We start from the raw sequence: 8022 nt of genomic DNA, 5'->3' as shown, positions 1-8022 counted from the left end.
CAGAATACAGCAGTTGTTCAAAATGTTTCTTCACTTCCCATCAAATTACCCAAAACGTGCTGGCTACTTTGTGTTCAGTGGCTGACAGGAAGTCTGTGTTTGTTGAGCAAAAACAGATACAAGAGGAGATGATGATGATGCAAGGGTTTCCTGCTGCACTGGTAATTAATTCAAGCTCAGGATCCTTAGAAACCTGGTACCTCTAGCCATCTAGTGTTGGTGGTGGCGAAATTTAAACTGGCAACAGGTAACTAAAGTCAGTGAGTTCAAGGAATGGCTTACAGATTGGAATAGGTTCACTTTGGAGCTTATTGATGTACTGGAAGCTGTTCTAATGGAACATGCTTCACCTGAACTATGCTGGAACCAGTGTCTTGGAAAATTGATTTTGTTAAATTCATGCATAGGATTTGGATTCAAAGGCCAGCATTTATTGCCCATCTATATTTTGCAATGAAGGCAACTAAGAGTTAATTAGATTACTATGGATCTGGAGTCACATATTGGCCAGATCAGGTTAGGATGGCAGATTTCCTTCTCTAAATGAGCTTAGTGAAGCAGTGGGTTTTCCAACAATCAGCAATGGTCATCATTCGATTCTCAATTCCACCAGGGCAGGATTCAAACCTGGGTCCATAAGACCATAAGACATAGGAGTGGAAGTAAGGCCATTCGGCCCATCGAGTCCATTCCGCCATTCAATCATGGCTGATGGGCATTTCAACTCCACTTACCAGTTTAATAAGTGATCTCAGAATAATAGATACCCAGGAAATAGTGATCATAATATGGTAGAATTTAGCATTCAGTATGGAAATAAGAGACCTGGGTCAGGAACATCCGTTAAAACTTAAACAAACAAACTTAAGTAAAGGCAATTTCAAAGGAATGAGAGCTGAATTGGCAGGAGTAGACTAGGAAAAGAGTTTAGCAGCAAGATGGCTATGGAGCAATTGCAGATGTTGAAGAAAATAGTTCATTGCTTACAACAAAGTTATGTCCCAGTGAAGAGGGAAGATTCTTAGAAGAAAATAAGCTGGAGACATTAAGGAGAATATCAAATTGCAAGAAAAGAGTATCAAATGTGGCAAAGACAAGTGATCAGCCAGAGGATTGGGAAAGATTTAAAATTCAACGAATGATGTCAAAAAAGGGGGGAAATAAACTTCGAGGATTAACTAGCAGGCAACATAAAAACAAACGAGAGTTCCTTTAAATATATAGAAAGGAAGTGAGAGGTCAAAGTGAACAGAAACTCCAAAGATTGAGGACAGCACGGTGGCTCAGTGGTTAGCACTGCTACCTCCCAACACCAGGGTCCCAGGTTTAATTCCAGCCTCGGGTGACTGTGGAGTTTGCACATTCTCCCTGTGTCTGTGTGGGTTTCCTCTGGGTGCTGTTGCCTCCCACAGTCCAAAGATGTGCAGGTCAGGTGAATTGGCCATGTTTTGGTATTAGGTGCATTAGTCAGAGGGAACTGGGTCTAGGTGGGTTACTCTTCAGAGGGTCAGCTGAAATAGACTGATTTTTAATAGGGAAGAGAATCAAGGGTTATGGGGATAAGGCAGAAAAGTGGAGTTGAAGATTATCAGATTAAGCATGAGCTCATTGATTGGTAGAGCAGACTTAATGGGCTGAATGACCTGCTCCTCCATCTTATTGTCTATTGGCTTAAAATATTGTTAACAAACAGACCAGAATAGCGATTAGAAAAACAGGCATACCACAACATGGAGTGAGAATGAAAGTTAGTGCATTTGCTTCCAATGCAGTTGTCAGAATTTCTAACTGAGTGGGAATGAAATTGATTGGTGCAGAGAATGGGGATAGGCATTGGGAAACAATCATTAACCTAACCCGAGGCTGCAGGCACAGGTATAATCAAAGCTGTTTGCTCACTTCAATGATTGCTGTGTGAAGCCAGTGTTACCAAAGTTATTGACTGGCTGTTGGACTCAGGAGTGGGCACTGAAATTGGAAGTGCACAAAAGCTATTTAGCAGCAGCCAGTAGTTCTGAAAGGAAAGTGGCTTGAGACTTCCAGGGAAACTGAGATATCCAGCACAAGACTGCCTGAGTGATTCCCAGTTCTCTGATGGTGCAGTGGAGGCGTTGGCTTATCAGATGGCAAGGGGGACGGACTTCCTCTATCATGGGGTGGTGAGGTGAAGTAAAGAAGGAGCTTAGGAGAAGGGTCAGACAAAGCATTCCACAGCAGCCAGCTTGACATAGGCAATGTCACAGACTTGTATTCCTTCAAAAGAGGATTTCGATGGACTCCATCACAGAAACCTGATGGGGGTGAGTGCTCAGTGCACTTAGACTATGCCCAAATGCCAGGGAACTTGGAGGAGCCAATCTCCAACTTGGATCAGCACAGATCTGGAGCCCCCATTATTTCCAATTGGAATGGGCACTTGCCTTCAACAACGGGTGTGGAGACCATGCACAGTGCTGGAGCATCTGATGATCAATCTGAGCTTCCAACACAGCACAAATTGCTACCATGGAGACTCAGTATGCGGTCATTGTGGCTAGGGGTGTTACTGTTTAAATAGGCTGCCTTGGGATTCTGGAAATGAGAACAGAATGAAATCAGTGGCGACCTTAGAGAGTAAGGAGGTATGCGAGTTCTGAGGCCAATTACTGCATTTGGAAAAATATAATCATCAAGTTAGGGTGGAGGTGTTAAGTCGTTGATTGCTGAGGACTATTCTCTCTCTCTAAAATCTGCACAGAAGATTTAGGAATTTCAGTTGGAAAACCATTACACAAAGTGAATTAATAAGAGACTACTGCACACATACCTCTGTTCTCTCATCAGTGAGAGATAACTGATGGTGGTTAACTTGAGAGCCACCATGCCTCGAGTGAGGAGAGAGGTTGAGAAGGAGAGTCCTTCAGAATAACCTTAACTGGTCTGGGAATTGAGCCCACATTATTGGCATTAGACAACATCGCAAACCAATTTTCCAACCAGCTGAGCTCACCAACTATTCAAATTAGTGGAGTACATCTCCTCTGAACCACCTCCAATGTATGTACATCCTTCCTTCACACAGTAACACAGGATATAAGAACAGGAGTAGGCCTGTAGTGCTAGATGAAGGGGTAAATGTAGGGGAATGGGTCTGGGTGGGTTGCTCTTCGGAGGGTCGGAGTGGACTTGTTGGGCCTGTTTCCACACTGTAAGTAATCTAATCTAATCCAAAAATTATTTCTCTTGATAAAGCACATACAAGTTTTAATTTATATAATGAAACCAAAATATATTCTCTCCCAATCACATTTAAAACCTTAGCTTCCATCAAAGTCTCTGGAGGGAAAATCAATTATTTCTTCAGTGAGAGGATTTGAGTTGCCGTTGTATTGCTTAGTATGATTATGGAATAAGCTACCTCACCTGGAGAGAAAGGAGTTATCTTCCTTTGTGATGAAAGTTCTACATCCCTCTCATCTACCCTACATACTGTAATGAAGTTGAAAGCATATATGGTACCTTTAACAGAGAGTAAATGGTGTTCTGAACTGACAGCTTACAAGCACCTGTGATATGATGAGATAGCAATCTCAGAATGTATTGGAAAATTGAAAATATGTAACATTTGGCTGTGAAATGGATATCTGAGTTTTGTTGTTGGTTTGACAACAATTTGAATTTAACCAATCAGCTTAAATTATGCCCCAGATACTAAAACCTAATCGAGTTTGAATTTATTGTTTTGTCAACATTGAACCAATGAGATGATCGATGCTGGGATATTCCTGATGAAGGGCTTTTGCCCAAAACGTCGATTTTGCTGCTTCTTGGATGCTGCCTGAACTGCTGTGCTCTTCCAGCACCACTAATCCAGAATCTGGTTTCCAGCATCTGCAGTCATTGTTTTTACCCCTTATTAAAAATGCAGGCTTTTGAAAATTGCAGACAGAGCAACTGCCATCAACACAGATCCAAAAAATTAGGGAACACTCTTTATCAACTGTACCTTTTAATATTAAACATATTCGCAGTAAAAGACAGAAGATGACCCAGGGAGACCTTCAGCCGGAAGAGGACAGACATCGAAGTTGATAGCCGCTGTGTGGTTTTGAAATTAAGTTGATAGAATTTTAATAAGTATGAGCTTTTCTGTATGTTTGGTTTAATTAACAGAAGGGTTCACTGTTGTGCCGTAACAATATTTCTTTACTTCTGACAGAATTCATCTCCAGCCTTTTCATTATTGTGAGAGCTCCAACCTGCTCCATGGTACTACCTTTTACGTTCCATTTTCTGACTCATTTTATTAACTCCTGTATGTCTCATGGGTTTGCCTTACAACCTCCAATCTTCCAAACTGACATGCCCCAAATAAGTTGAATAGGAACACTGAAATTTCCAAATCGACCATCCACCCTCAGCAATTTCCTACTTACTCTGAGGAAGAAGTCTTGGGCCATTCTCTATCTTGGCTACCTGCCTTCCTTTGACTTTCCCACTCTTTTGCCTCAAATTTCTGTGGGGAGAAAAGGTTAATGGATCAGTTCATAATCGTCAGCCATTATAGCTGCTTGTCTTGTTGTTACTACCCTTTGGTTTTTTATATGAGTTCTGATTACAGAAGGTAAGGAAGTTTTAAATTCTTCAAAAGTATTAGTTTCTGTGAGAGCATATCCACCCATCAAATTTATTCTTTTAACACTTTCAGATTTGGTACAAGTTTGTCCAGAAAGTTTCCATACATTCCTAAACCTCCGCCTGTATGCTTTTGGGGCCAACACATATCCATTTAGAATAGCTCTTTTCACTTTACTATAATCCCTAGACTTTATTTGTACCCTGCAACTGTACCATGGAAACTTCTGAGATACCCAAAAATTGTTTTAATAGCTTCCATTGCCATCTTACGACTGAGTATAAACCTTGTGTCTATGTATCTGGACACTGAGATCTCTCTGCTCATCTACACTACCAAGGATCTTAACATTAGCCTAGTACTCTGCATTCCTGTTACTCCTTCCAAAGTGAATCACCTCACACTTTTCCATATTAAACTCCATTTGCCACCTCTTAGCCCAGCTCTGAACTTAGCTATGTCTCTCTGTAACCTGCAAAATCCTTTGTCACTATCCACAACTGTACAGACCTTAGTGCCATCCGCAAATTTACTAACCCATTCTTCTATGCCCTCATCCAGGTCATTTATAAAAATGAAAATCAACAGAGGACCCAAAACAGATCCTTGCAGTACCTCACTAGGAACTGAACTTCAGGAAGTATATTTCCCATCAACCACGACCCTCTGTTTTCTTTCAGCTAGCCAATTTCTGATCCAAACCACTAAATCTCCCTCAATCTCACACATCTGTAGTTTGTGCATTAGCCTACCGTGGGGAACCTTATCAAAAGCCTTACTGAAATCTGTATACACCACATCAACTGCTTTACACTCATTCACCTTTTGGTCACCTTCTCAAAGAGCTCAATAAGGCTTGTGAGGCATGACCGACCCTTCACAAAACCATACTGCCTATCCCTAATCAACTTATTCCTTTCTAGATGATTATAAATCCTATCTCTTATAAGACTTGCCAATACTTTTCCCACAACCGAAGTAAGGCTCACTGGTCTATAATTACCAAGGTTATTTCTTTCTTGGAATGATTTGGCAGGATCCAAAGTAGGAGTGACACCCCTTGTTGTGGAGAAGCTCAAGGAAGGCCAAGAAACTGAGGAGTTAAAACAAAATATCCTAGTATTTTCCCCGACTATGTGGTAACCAGATCCCACGATCATAAGTCACTGCATGAAGCGAAACGCTAAACAGAAAGATGAAGGAGTTGAGATTCAGTTAGTAGATACCCTGTTTGATGTAATGGTGCAAGAAAAACCAGAACAGGCAGAGTCAGACAGAAGTATTTAGTCCTGAAAGGCTAAGGGACTTACAACAGCAAGACAAGACGATAAAAGCTATACGTGGATGCGTACTCTGCAAAGGAGGCAGAGAATATTCCAGAGGGTTATTATTTGAAAGAGAATCCTAAGATGGAAATTGAGACCAAGGCGGGTTAGTAGGTAAAAACAATGACTGCAGATGCTGGAAACCAGATTCTGGATCAGTGGTGCTGGAAGAGCACAGCAGTTCAGGCAGCATCCAACGAGCAGCAAAATTGACGTTTCAGGCAAAAGCCCTTCATCAGGAATAAAGGCAGAGAGCTGGAAGCAAGGAGAGATAAGCTAGGGGAGGGTGGGGTGGGGAGAGAGTAGCATAGAGTACAATGGTGAGTGGGGGAGGAGATGAAGGTGATAGGTCAGGGAGGAGAGGGTGGCAGGTTGGACAGGTCCGGACAAGTCATGGGGACAGTGCTGAACTGGAAGTTTGAAACTAGGATGAGGTGGAGAAGGGGAAATGAGGAAGCTGTTGAAGTCCATATTGATGCCCTGGGGTTGAAGTGTTCCAAGGCGTTCTTCCTTCAGGCATCTGGTGGTGAGGGAGCGGCGGTGAAGGAGGCCCAGGACCTCCATGTCCTCGGCAGAGTGGGAGGGGGAGTTGAAATGTTGGGCCACGGGGCGGTGTGGTTGATTGGTGTGGGTATCTCAGAGATGTTCCCTAAAGCGCACTGCTAGGAGGCACCCAGTCTCCCCATGTAGAGGAGACCACATCGGGAGCCCTAAAGGAGCCTTCCACATCCATCAAAGTTTTACCTGCACATCCACTAATATCATTTATTGTATCCATTGCTCCCGATGCGGTGGACTTCAACAGCTTCCTCATTTCCCCTTCCCTCACCTCATCCTAGTTTCAAACTTCCAGTTCAGCACTGTCCCCATGACTTGTCCGGACTTGTCCTACCTGCCTAGCTCCTTTTCCACCTATCCACTCCACCCTCTCCTCCCTGACCTATCACCTTCATCTCCTCCCCCACTCACCCATTGTACTCTATGCTACTCTCTCCCCACCCCACCCTCCCCTAGCTTATCTCTCCATGCTTCCAGCTCACTGCCTTTATTCCTGATGAAGGGCTTTTGCCCGAAATGTCGATTTCGCTGCTCGTGGATGCTGCCTGAACTGCTGTGCTCTTCCAGCACCACTGGTCCAGAACAAGGCAGGATAGTGCAGAGGAGAAATGGGCCAAATTGTACCAGCATGTGTTTCTGGTAGCACACAGACAGAAGGTGTTACAGGTAGCACATGAGCTACATGTAGGAGATCACCTAGGGGTATGAAAGACTCAGGCTAAGGTACAAAAACAATATTAATGGCCTGGAATGCACAAGGATCTGGTTAACTTTTGCTGAATGTGTCGTACATGCCAAATGGTAGGTTGGGTCAGGTGAACTATCTAGTAATGATGCCAGATAGAAAAAAAAGGTATTGGGTATGTCTTGTGAGCATGTTGAAACCGTATTATACTAGAGAGAAAGAACTGGAGAAACAGGTGTTAGTTACTGCCTCACAGGGTGAGGAATCAAATCCAGGTGAGATAGACTTTGATGTGGCTCAAAATGGATTATAAATGAAGAAGCCCTTAAAGAGTGGGATAGGTTGATAAGCTATCTGTTTCAGGAATGTAGAACACAGTTGAAAGGTATGTTACAGCAGTGTAAGAACATACGTAAGCATCAGATAGGGAGGATGAATGCTATTGTACATGCAGTAGATGTAGGGAACACTGCTCCAATAAAACAACACCCCTATCGGTTTAATCCTTTTAAAGCCAGACAGGTCAAGTTGGAAATGGAGACCTTGCTCGATGCGAACATCATCGAACCAAGCCAGAGCGAGTGGAGTTTGTCATTCGTCCTAGTTCCCAAACCGGATGGGACTCAACAATTCTGCGTGGATTATCGGAAGGTCAACGCTGTTACAAGCTTGGACTCATATCCAATTCCTAGACTGGAGGACTGCATCAAGAAGGTCAGACAAGCCAGTTACGTCAACAAGTTGGATTTAATGCGTGGTTACTGGCAGGTACCTTTATCAGACGGGGAAAGAAATTTCTGCGTCAGTAAGCCTAAATGGGCTAAGTCAGTTTAAAGTGA

General features: G+C 43.0%; 1 long non-coding RNA gene across 1 annotated transcript in view; it reads right to left on the bottom strand.

Annotated features, from left to right (window-relative positions):
* Positions 1-24: 24 nt before the first annotated feature.
* Positions 25-8022, bottom strand: part of LOC132821749 (uncharacterized) — an 87320-nt gene continuing 79322 nt past the window's right edge. The window contains exon 3 of the long non-coding RNA XR_009645351.1: positions 25-93. This is a non-coding gene — a long non-coding RNA (uncharacterized LOC132821749). The remainder of the gene's footprint in view (positions 94-8022) is intronic.

Source organism: Hemiscyllium ocellatum, chromosome 2 (assembly GCF_020745735.1).
Source record: "Hemiscyllium ocellatum isolate sHemOce1 chromosome 2, sHemOce1.pat.X.cur, whole genome shotgun sequence".
Classification (NCBI taxonomy): domain Eukaryota; kingdom Metazoa; phylum Chordata; class Chondrichthyes; order Orectolobiformes; family Hemiscylliidae; genus Hemiscyllium; species Hemiscyllium ocellatum.
The sequence above is the reverse complement of the archived record's forward strand: the minus strand, read 5'-3'. Positions and strand labels throughout refer to the sequence as shown.